Here is a 10,001-nt window from a genome sequence, read left to right on the forward strand (position 1 = left end):
GAGCTGAGGCGGGTAGTCCCGTGATTTTGTGTCTGCAGTATGAAGCTTTCTGAGTCAAAAAGGCATGTCTCTCCCCGGAAGCTTTATTTATAGTGAAGAATTGGTGAGCTTTAGTCGTCTGAAAAAATGAGACGGTCCACTTGAAGGGGAGCTCACAGGGAAGCCACATCAACTCAGAATTCACACCAGGAGGGATTCTGCTACACAAGAAAGTGCCTTTGGCCAAAAAAGCAAGATTAATATCTAAAAGGTGGACAAGCATTGCTTCTGTTCCTCCAGCAACCAGTTGTTTAGTAATTAACTCTCAGTTTCCTTTGGTTTACATTCTCAGTTCTGAACCCCACACAGAAGTCCCTAGAACACACAAAAAAAGGCATCTAAAACTCTGGAGATTGGTTTTAAAAGACCCAAAAGCAGCCACATTGTCATTTTCCAGGTTCCTCGCCATTTTGACATGTTGCCTGTCCTTTCACACTCTGCAGCCAGCCCAAATGTGAAGACTGGGTTCATTGACTTGAGGAACCTCAGTTCTGGTTCTGGAACAATTACCTGCTAAATTACTTACTGCCTGTGGAAGTTATCTGTGGGGTGTACCTTTCAGAGAACATTTCAGTGGTATAGTAAAATTCTTCTGGGTTCGAGGGCCCAATCAGGCATTTAGATCAAAACTGGAAGTCTTTGGGGGCTCCTTGGGGAAAAAACAAGACACCTAAATCCCAGCGCTGGGCCTTGAGACCATACTCCCCTCTGCCTAGTATGGGGTCCAGTGGCACCTGCAGGAAATCATTTTTCCAGTGAGATTGCCTCTAAGTCCCTTGGGGAGGTAATACCCATGTAAACCTGTCTTTCTGAGCACTTTTATGCCACCTTGAAAATGGTAAGCTAAAGCAGCCCTGACCCCATAGCCTCTGTTCCCCCCTTTATTGTCCCATATTTGGGGGGTTAAAAGCTTTTCAGGGTTAAGCCCTGGTCTTTAACCTCTGTTTGTTGTGGAGGAGATGAGTCACTAACAGATTATCTAAAGGAGACTCTAGTTTTGGTTTCCCGAGTACACTGGCATAACAGATATGACTTACGCCTGGGAAGGTAGAGCCTGATGGTCAGGACACCCCCGTACCGGAAAGGTGTGTCCCACCCAGAGCCTCCACCGGGGACAGATCTGAAGTCAGGTTTGGGAGAACTTCCAAAGCGCTGAAATGCAGGGAGGACTTCAGGGGTCTTCGGTCCGCAGCCAGGCGGCTTGTGTTCCTCCCAGGAACATGGAGGAGCTCCAAAGGCTATGGCAGACAGTGAAGTCACAGTGCACAGATACGAACCATCCCTTTTGCCACTTCTCACATGGCTCATGCACATTTTGCTCAGAATCCAAGGGACCCTCCTCTCCAAAATCTCACTGGCTTCAGGTGTTTTGGTTAGCCTCCAACAACCTCCCCCTTTCTCTCCCACCTGCGGATGGACAGAACTGTATGTGTTGTTCCAGGCAGGGATGTGCGAGTCCAGGGCTCAGCAGCACAGTGTGGTGTTTAGTGGTTAGAAAAATAGTCCACTTTGTTAACAGTGTGTGGTGCAGTTTTGTACACATCGGGTCTGTTTTTATTGTTTCGTGGTCTGAAAACCTTCAAGCTCCAACCTTATCCTCCAAGAAAAGGCAGATGGTTAGAATAAGAAACCTTCAGTTTGGTACCTCTGTCTTAGGAAAGATTGCTGTCAGTTTGCTGGGTGCTTAAGGAAGTCAGGAGCATTTGAGGATATTGGGAGCTGTTGTAAAATTAAAGTGAGTGGCTCTGGCCTACCCAAGTGTATCAGAGAGAGGGTGTGGAAGCCTATTAGTAGCCTCTTGAAATCGGCTCTGGCCAGCCCCGCCTTCGTTGCAAGGACCTTACCTCCCGTCCTCTCCAGTGATCTTGGGAGGGACGACATCTAAGAAGGCGGTGAGACTCTGTCTCCTGTTTGCTCAGATGCAGGATGTGGCCTCCAAACAGTCAGGTTTTTTAAGGGGCTTCCTCACCATGATTCCCTCCACATCACTCACCTACCATCAGCATCCGACAAGGTGAAATTCCCCGGGACCATTCCAGTTCTAAAATGGATGAACGAGATGTGCTGCCTCCCCTTTTGCAAGTGTATTGTCCAGATGCAATCTCCCTTTGGCCAAGTTGGACAAGTTTTTCCAGGGAACCCCTTAAACTGAGGCAAGTAGCCAAGATGTTTTGAGTTTTTCCCCCAGAAGGCAGAGTCTTTGTCCCTTCTCCCTTGTGCACAGACATTTTAGCCAAGTCTTAAAAGATCAAGTCCAGTAATGTCTCCGGAACTGAGACAAGAGCTAGGGGCCCGTGCTCCCAGGGACCAGTCCCCTGGGGGATCTCATGCTCAACCTAGACTGTTCTGATCCCACCAGAAGTCTGCTGCTGTCCCCATCCATCAGGGTCCCCCTTATTCCCCAGAAAGCAAACAACTTAGGCTTCCTGTCATTAGGTCACTGAGTCCTTCGGTGACCAGTCTACAGAGTGAATGTGTGTATCACCTGCGTGGGCGGTGTGCCTCCTGCCTGCAGAAAGGGTAGAAAGTGGAACATCCAGCGGCCTGAGTACTCACATCCTTGGAGAGGTTGGCAGAAATAACTCCAGTGAGTGCAACAAAACAGGAAACCGAGGAACCGTGCCTGTATGGGGACGAGTTGGTTTTGGTCTTTTTACCTCTTGGGACCTGACGCTGCAGTAAACTGGGCTCTGAAACAATATCACACTTACCCCAACCCAGATGCACTCCGGGACTTCGGAGCTCCCAACCCATGGGTGCATGGTCTTACCCATTTTTTGTTTGTTTCCAAAACAGCCTTGCTTGGTATTGCATGGAAAGTTCCAGTTTTCCTTCCTACCCACTTGGGGCCACCTGCCCAGGCCTGGCCCCTTCCCCAGTATCTTTACAGCACTCGTAGGAAGACCTACGCAGTGCCCTTTGGAGCAGGGGAGTGGAACTTGGTCCAGAGAAAGCAGCAGAAACGGAATTTTTTTGTTACCTCTTCTCAAGGAGGGTGTTTTTAGTTTTTCTTCACACCTCTGTTTCCTGTGGGTACAGTCGGGTTGGGAGGAAGAGCTGAAAAGAAAAGGAAACGGGGTCCAACCAGTCCAGGTTTGGGTCCGAGACAGGTGTCCAGCTGATGTGAGTCCCACTTTCCCCCCCTTCAATAGCAGGCCAGTCATATGTAACGATTCTCCTTTACTAAGGTGTCTGCTTCTGTGGTGCCCGCAACAGAGGACAGACAGACCCCTCCCCTGTAGTCTGGATAGAGCTTCGGTACTTTCCCTAAAGTTCCATCATCCCCATAGCCCACTCCTTTTTGTAAAAACAAATGCTTAATCCTGTGAGCGTGCTGTTCCTTTCTGTGTGTTAATCAGTTTCCTTCCATTGGAGCTGTGTGGGAGGGAAGGGCATTGGAATTGTAGGTTGTAATCTTGTGCCAACCAATAAAAACCAGTATTTCACACACGTCCCTGCTTAGTGTCTGGTCTCTTCTTTCTTGAGATTTTCCGTGAATTCTTCACATCAGTCTTGCTTTGATTTTTCCCCCCACTCTCTGCTGAGGTCTTGAGAGTTGCCCTCGAGGTAGGTCACAGGTGGCCCTATGGACGGTCTGATGTTCAGGAAGTTCAAGTGAGAAGTGAATTGGAGAAGCCCCACGGCAGGCCATGAGAGACTCGGCTGCCGGGGCCCCAGGAAGACCCGGGTGGACTGCCAGCGCCCAGGGCTGAGAGGGCCTGCCCCCTAAGCCAGTGAGGCTTTCCTCGGAGCCCAGAGGACACAAAAGGGACAGAGAGGTGAGCCACATCGAAGACAACATAAAAGCACAGCCAGACGTTGCTTTCCCATGTGGGAGCAGGAACTGGGCATGGTCGGGTCGGGAAGTCTTGGGTCGCATCCTTTCCAGTGACTTTGATCGGGGCTGCTGACAGGCAGGAGCCGTGTTTTGAAGGTATGTAGTGGTAGGACTCGCGGGCAGAGGACAACAGGCGGACCACCATCGTTGGGAGAGTGGCACTGAGTGACCTAGAGACAGATGGAGAACACATTGAGCTGTCACGAAAAATAAAGCATGGTGAGGCTAAATTTTGGAAGACTGCAGAAGCCAGACCAGGCAGTTGAGCTTCATATCGTGACACATTCTTGAACAAGATAAGGATAGCCCTGTAATAGCAACCGTGTTTGAGGAGGAGGCGGCAGCGGGAAAGGTTGGAGGGGAGCAGATCGGAAGCTCATGATAGCCCCATGCCTGAGCTGATCTGGACTTGGGGTGAATGAACCGGGGGATGAAGACAGGGATAGAGAAGGGGGAATAAACACTGTATCACAATCAAATAAGCATGTCCGTCCACTGAGGTAGGGTGGCCTTCCTGGGATTCTGCTGGCATCACCAGTGGCCAAGTTTTGGTAAGTCAACAAACCTGATAGAATCTGTGTACCCAGAGGGTCACAACCAGGATGAGACTGCCACGAACCAACTCACAAGACTCAGATGGATGTGCCTGGATGACAGTTGGCTCTCTTGTACGATGGCAAACGTCAGACCAAGTTCACTGGGCTAGTGTACTAGCTATCTGTGTGAGTAGGCAAAAATAGGCAGGAAGTGGGTTGCTAAACAATAGTAACCTGATGACTTCATTCCACCGCAGGGTGGGTGCCCTACCAGCTGGTCAGGGTGCCCTTTCTCCGTGAACTCCGATTCTGCGGGCCTCCTTTGTCCATCCTGCGATGGTCCCCTCCCCCTCCCATCAAAGGATTCTTTCTTTTGCCAGATTCAGCGTGCATAATGAGGCCATGAGCTTATAAACACTGACACAAGCGATGGGCTATACTTAGGAAATTACCAGATGGCCATCTGTAACTGGGATGTGGGGTTCATGGAACTCTCCACTTGCCGTGTCCGATGAGGACAGGCCGTTGTGCAGGGGTCCTGTCCCATCACTTCATGTCTTTACGTGTTGCTGGTTCCCACATTGAACTCAGGGTAACTGCAGGCTCCAGGATTATCTTGCTGCAGCCCAGGCTTGTGGCCACAGAGAGAGAGGTCTAAAGAGTTCCCAAAATTTGGAGTATGGGTGAGGAGAAGAAATGAGCCCAGAGACCCCCAACGCAGCTATGACACTGCTGGAAGGCGCCTCGCAATGCCTACTCCCTTTGTTAGGCTGGATGGCAGCTCTGAGCACCCAAGTCAGATGAAGTAGGCACAATTCTTGCTCATCCCCCACTCAGGCTGGCCCCCATCCCCACTAGAGACCTGATCACTGTGCTCAAGACGGCCTGGTGTTAGAAACCATGGCCTTGTTTGCTTTGTGGTTTCAGACACATTTGGGGTGTGAAGGGTTTACTTTCTCTCCTAGGTCTTGTGACACCTGACTAACAGCCTCTGAGGGCGCAACCATGTGGCCCCATGTTCTGTGTCCCGAATACCAGCAACGTGCTAAACCCAGGACACGCAGTCCTCACAAAGGCACCTGCTCGGGTGACAGATGGCACGAAATAGGAGAGATGACAGCCTGGGGAGATAAGCCACCAGGGATGGGGCGAGAGGGGACAAGGGAGAGAGCTCAAGCAGGAGGACCATAGGAGCATGGGAAAGAGTAAGGGAGCCAGAAGAGGGAGGAAGGACCGTCCTACATTGAGAGGCTGCCTGCCAGAATGGAAGGTGTGAGCATCACAATTAGACCCCAGTTCGGGTCTCGGCTCAGCTGTTTGCCAGGCTCTGGGATTTTGGACAAGGTACCGTCCCCATTCCCTCCTGTTCAGCGGGGGAGAAGTCCACTTGTGCTTGCTGTGAGCGTTAAATAAGTGGAGGAATGTGCGTGACGTCCAAATTGCTGTGTGATCACTCAGTGGTAGCTGGGAGTGGACACCTGCTCAGAGATGGCCAGGGGCTGTGCTGGGTTCACTAAGTCACAACAGAGACAAATAATCACAGTGCAGAGTGCAGAGTGACAAGTGTGATCCAAAGATCACACTGAGGGAGGTACTGCCTCCTTCCCAGAGGATGCAGGTAGGATGTAGGAGTTCTCAGTAAAGGGAACAGCATTGCCAGGCTAGGGCACAGCACTGTGCTCCTGTGACAGCAAGTTTGCCGGGGCTGGAACACGATACGGAGAATGGGCAGGGAGGAGAGAGAGGTAGGAGGGGCCATAGGAAGGTCAGCTGGGGTCATGTGCCTTGGCAGGCTGTTTGAACTTTACTCTGCATGACTGGGAAGCCAACAAAGGTTTTAAAACAGAGCAGTGACTGCATTGGGTTGGATATTTGAGGAAGACGATACCACCATCTGCTGAGCCTGTGTCCCAGGCCTTTGCACCAAGCAATGTGTTCACGGCTTTACATTTAGTCTCTGCTTCCCTGCAGTGCACAGGGAAAGACCTGTGATCCTTAGCAATGTCTGGTAATGAGAACGGAGGCTTCGGGAAGCAGACCACTTTCGAAGGGAACTGGACAGACTAATTAAAAAAAAAAAATCGTAGGGTCAAGTGCCAAGGATGTCTAAAGATAATTTTGAAACACTTCAAGGGAAAATACAGGGGGACTACAAGGGAAGTCCTGTGTTCTATCAGCATCAAGACTTAATATTGGGGATGCCCGGCGGACTCAATCTGAAGAGTACGCATCTCGACCTTGGAGTTGTGAGTTCGAGCCCCATGCTGAGTGTAGAGATGACTTCAATAAGTAAACCTGAAAGAAAAAGAAATCAGGCACCATAAAAGACTTCATAAGAAGAGTCATTAAAACAAATAAAAGAGGAAATAGGACAGGGGATCAAGGAGCAGACCCATGTGCATGTGGGAAAATGTTCAGAGCCAGAGGAAATGTGCACTGGAGTGGGGAGAGACTGGGTTCCTCAGTAAATGGTGTTGGAAAACAAAATTAGTCCCTTACCTCACAACATATGTGACAATAAGTTCACAAATGTATAAAGTGAGTCCTAAAACTTTAAGAATAAAATACAGAAGTTAAGTAATGTGTCTGAGGTCACATAGGTAATAAGTAAAGAAACTGTATGTCATTGAACCTGAGGGGTCTAGTGTCAGACCTTGGCCTCTAACCCACTCAGCAGTATTCTGTCCTGGTCCCTTTAGACCCCCGCCTGCACTGGGTGTAGAGATGACTTCAGAATAAAATCTTGGGGGCGCCTGGGTGGCACAGCCCTTTAAGGGCCCGACTCTTGATTTCGACTCGGGTCTTGATCTCAGGGTCACGGGCTCACATCCTGGAAATCAAGAGTCGCAGGCTTTACTGACTGAGCCACCCAGGCACCCTGAAGATACTTTTTTTTAAAAATAAATCGTTATCCTGCTTTGGCCACCGAACGCTATCCAGCCAGTGGCAGGTCTAACCTGTCATCACTTCATTACTCACTTCCACACCATTATTTACTCCCATCTTTCTGGTCTGCCTGTTCTTCCCCTGCAGCCTCCCTACAGAATTAATTCCATCCCTGAATGAATCTACTCGTTCCTGTACCCCACTTTGCAAGAGCTGCAACTGCCCAGAGAAAACCAGATACCATGGGCTCGTGCCTCCCCTCCACTGACCCCCAGTGCCACCCATCCACGGCCAGTGACTGCCACACTGAAAACCCCAAAGACCACTTTTCTTTTCATCTCACTTCTCATCTGACCCCTCCCTTCTCCCATTGTTGTCCCAGGCCATGCTTCTGATTGTCCTCCTCCCCAGAGCTTTCAGACCAGACTTCCAACTCCTTAGCTGAGATCCCGATATCTTTTTTTTTTTCTTCTAAAGATTTTATTTATTTATTTGTCAGAGAGAGAGCAAGAGAGCGAGCACAGGCAGGCAGAGGCAGAGGGAGGAGCAGGCTCCCTGCCGAGCAAGGAGCCCGATGTGGGACTCGATCCCAGGACCCTGGGATCATGACCTGAACCAAAGGCAGCCGCTTAACCAACTGAGCCACCCAGGCGTCCCAAAATCCCGATATCTTTTGTGTTTTGGCCCCTGCCCACCTCTGCAGACTCTTTTCCTGCCCCCGACTTTGCCCTTCTTTACTCCTGATCTCCTCGAGTTTCTTGCAGTTGTTCAGATACATCACACACCATCAGCTAGTCCACAGCTCACATAGGCCATGCCCTCCTTTGGGAAAGATCTGGGAGATTCTCTCCCCTCGGCGGGGTTGTGGAACTCCTGTACAGGCCCTCATTCCGAAGGCACTCTCTGAGGCAGGGAGACTATCTCTGTTCTAGCTGTCCAGCTGGGTGGTCAAAGCAGCTACCTAGGAAATGTGGGTTAGAGGAAGCAAAGGGCCAAATGGTATTTGAGGAATGTACCCAGCACAAGGAAATGTATCCTTTATGTCGCCTTGGCTTTGGACAGCCATACCAGCCGTGTGCACACACACCCCTTCACTTTCCCCCAAACTGGGAAGGAAGCCAGTGTGGACCTGCTCTCAGGGATTTAGAGGGGGAGAAATTTGGAGCAGGGGGCGGAGGAGCACAATAGCAGTCTCTCACCTTTCTCTTCCTGCCTGGTGTTTGTGAGTTAGAGGGGGAAATCGGGGAAGGTGCTTCTGTAGTGGTTGGAGACCCCCAATTCCTGCTATTTCCCTTCTCTCTCAGCCCAGGATTCTGTGAACTTTCCCGGACCTAGGGCAGGACCTAATGGAAGGCTGGTCCCTTCCGTGGGACCTGTGTCTGAGACCAGCAAGGGAAGCCAAGCTGGGTTTGAGACCCGAGAAGGGTAGGGCAGTCACGGGGATGTGCAGGTGGAAGGGTGGAGTCAAGGGTAATTGGTTTTACTTCAGGGAACTTGGTCTGAGAAAGTTGAGTGGACCCATTAGAACAGCTAATATTATTTGAGCAGTTCACAAAGTATTCTCCCATCAGTTCAAACGATTCCCTGAACACTTTACTGCCTCATAATCAGGCAGGGCCCTGACCTTCACATAGACCCTGAGATGCAGGCACTTTGGTCCCCACCTCGTTGTTGAGGGAGCTGAAGACTGGAGCCGCCGAGCACAAGGGAAAAATAGGTTGATTGCGGAGTTGGGTGGGGGGAGGTGGGTCAGATTCAGAAGGTGAAGGACAGCTAGCCGGAGGGAAGCAAATACCTTGCAAGTCAGGCCTCTTGTGCTGTCAGGGGCTGGCCAGTCAAAAGTTCCCTCCAGCCGCCCCTTCCTTCTGATGCATCTTAGGACACACTTAGTCTCTCATAAGATCCCTTATCCCTTCAAGATACGAAGCTCTAGCGGGGACCACCTGCTGGGCCTCCACCTACTGGCCTTTGGAAGGAGGGCGAGTCTCCTTCCAAAGAGAAATTACCCATGTGAAGGGAACCTCAGCATTTTGGGGGCCTGGGGTGGAACGGCCACGGAGGAACCTGGGCAGTCAAGGCAAGCCCAGGGCTGGACGGAGGCGGGGGGGCCAGGCTGGGATGGGCCCTCCTGCTGGCACTTCTCCCAGCACCTGTGGGGACCCCACGTGGAGGGAGCCCCCAAAACAACAAAAAGAGATGGCCTTGCTCCAAAGCCCCATGCCTCAGCTCCTCAGACCACCAGGAATAGGACAGTGGCAGGAGCAGGGACTATGGGGACCCTCTGTGTCTCAATCCCTCTGGCCTTTATCCCAGAATGGGCTGGGGGCCGAGGCTGACCCCATGGCCAAGGTCTTCTCCAAAGCTCTTCCTCCACTCCTCTTCGCCCCCGCTGCACCCACCGAGAGAGACCCCTGGGCTTCTGAAAGAGCTGGGCCCCAGCTGGTGTAAGGCCCGGTGCGGGCAGGAAAGCACGAGGCCTGCAGGCCGCACACCAAGCAGCTTCACACAAGTGAGCCAGTGTGAGCAAAAGTCTAGAAGGAAGTATCCTCTGAAGTTGGGATTATGAGTCATTTTATTTCCTTCTTTTTTACATCATATATTCTCCAACTGTTGATACTAATTTTTTTTTTTTTTTTTCAATCAGGAAGGAAATAGGTGCTTGGCTGCCTGGGTCAGCTGAGAGTCAGACTCTAGTTTTCAGC

Source organism: Martes martes (genome assembly GCF_963455335.1).
Source record: "Martes martes genome assembly, chromosome: 6".
In the NCBI taxonomy this organism is placed as follows: domain Eukaryota; kingdom Metazoa; phylum Chordata; class Mammalia; order Carnivora; family Mustelidae; genus Martes; species Martes martes.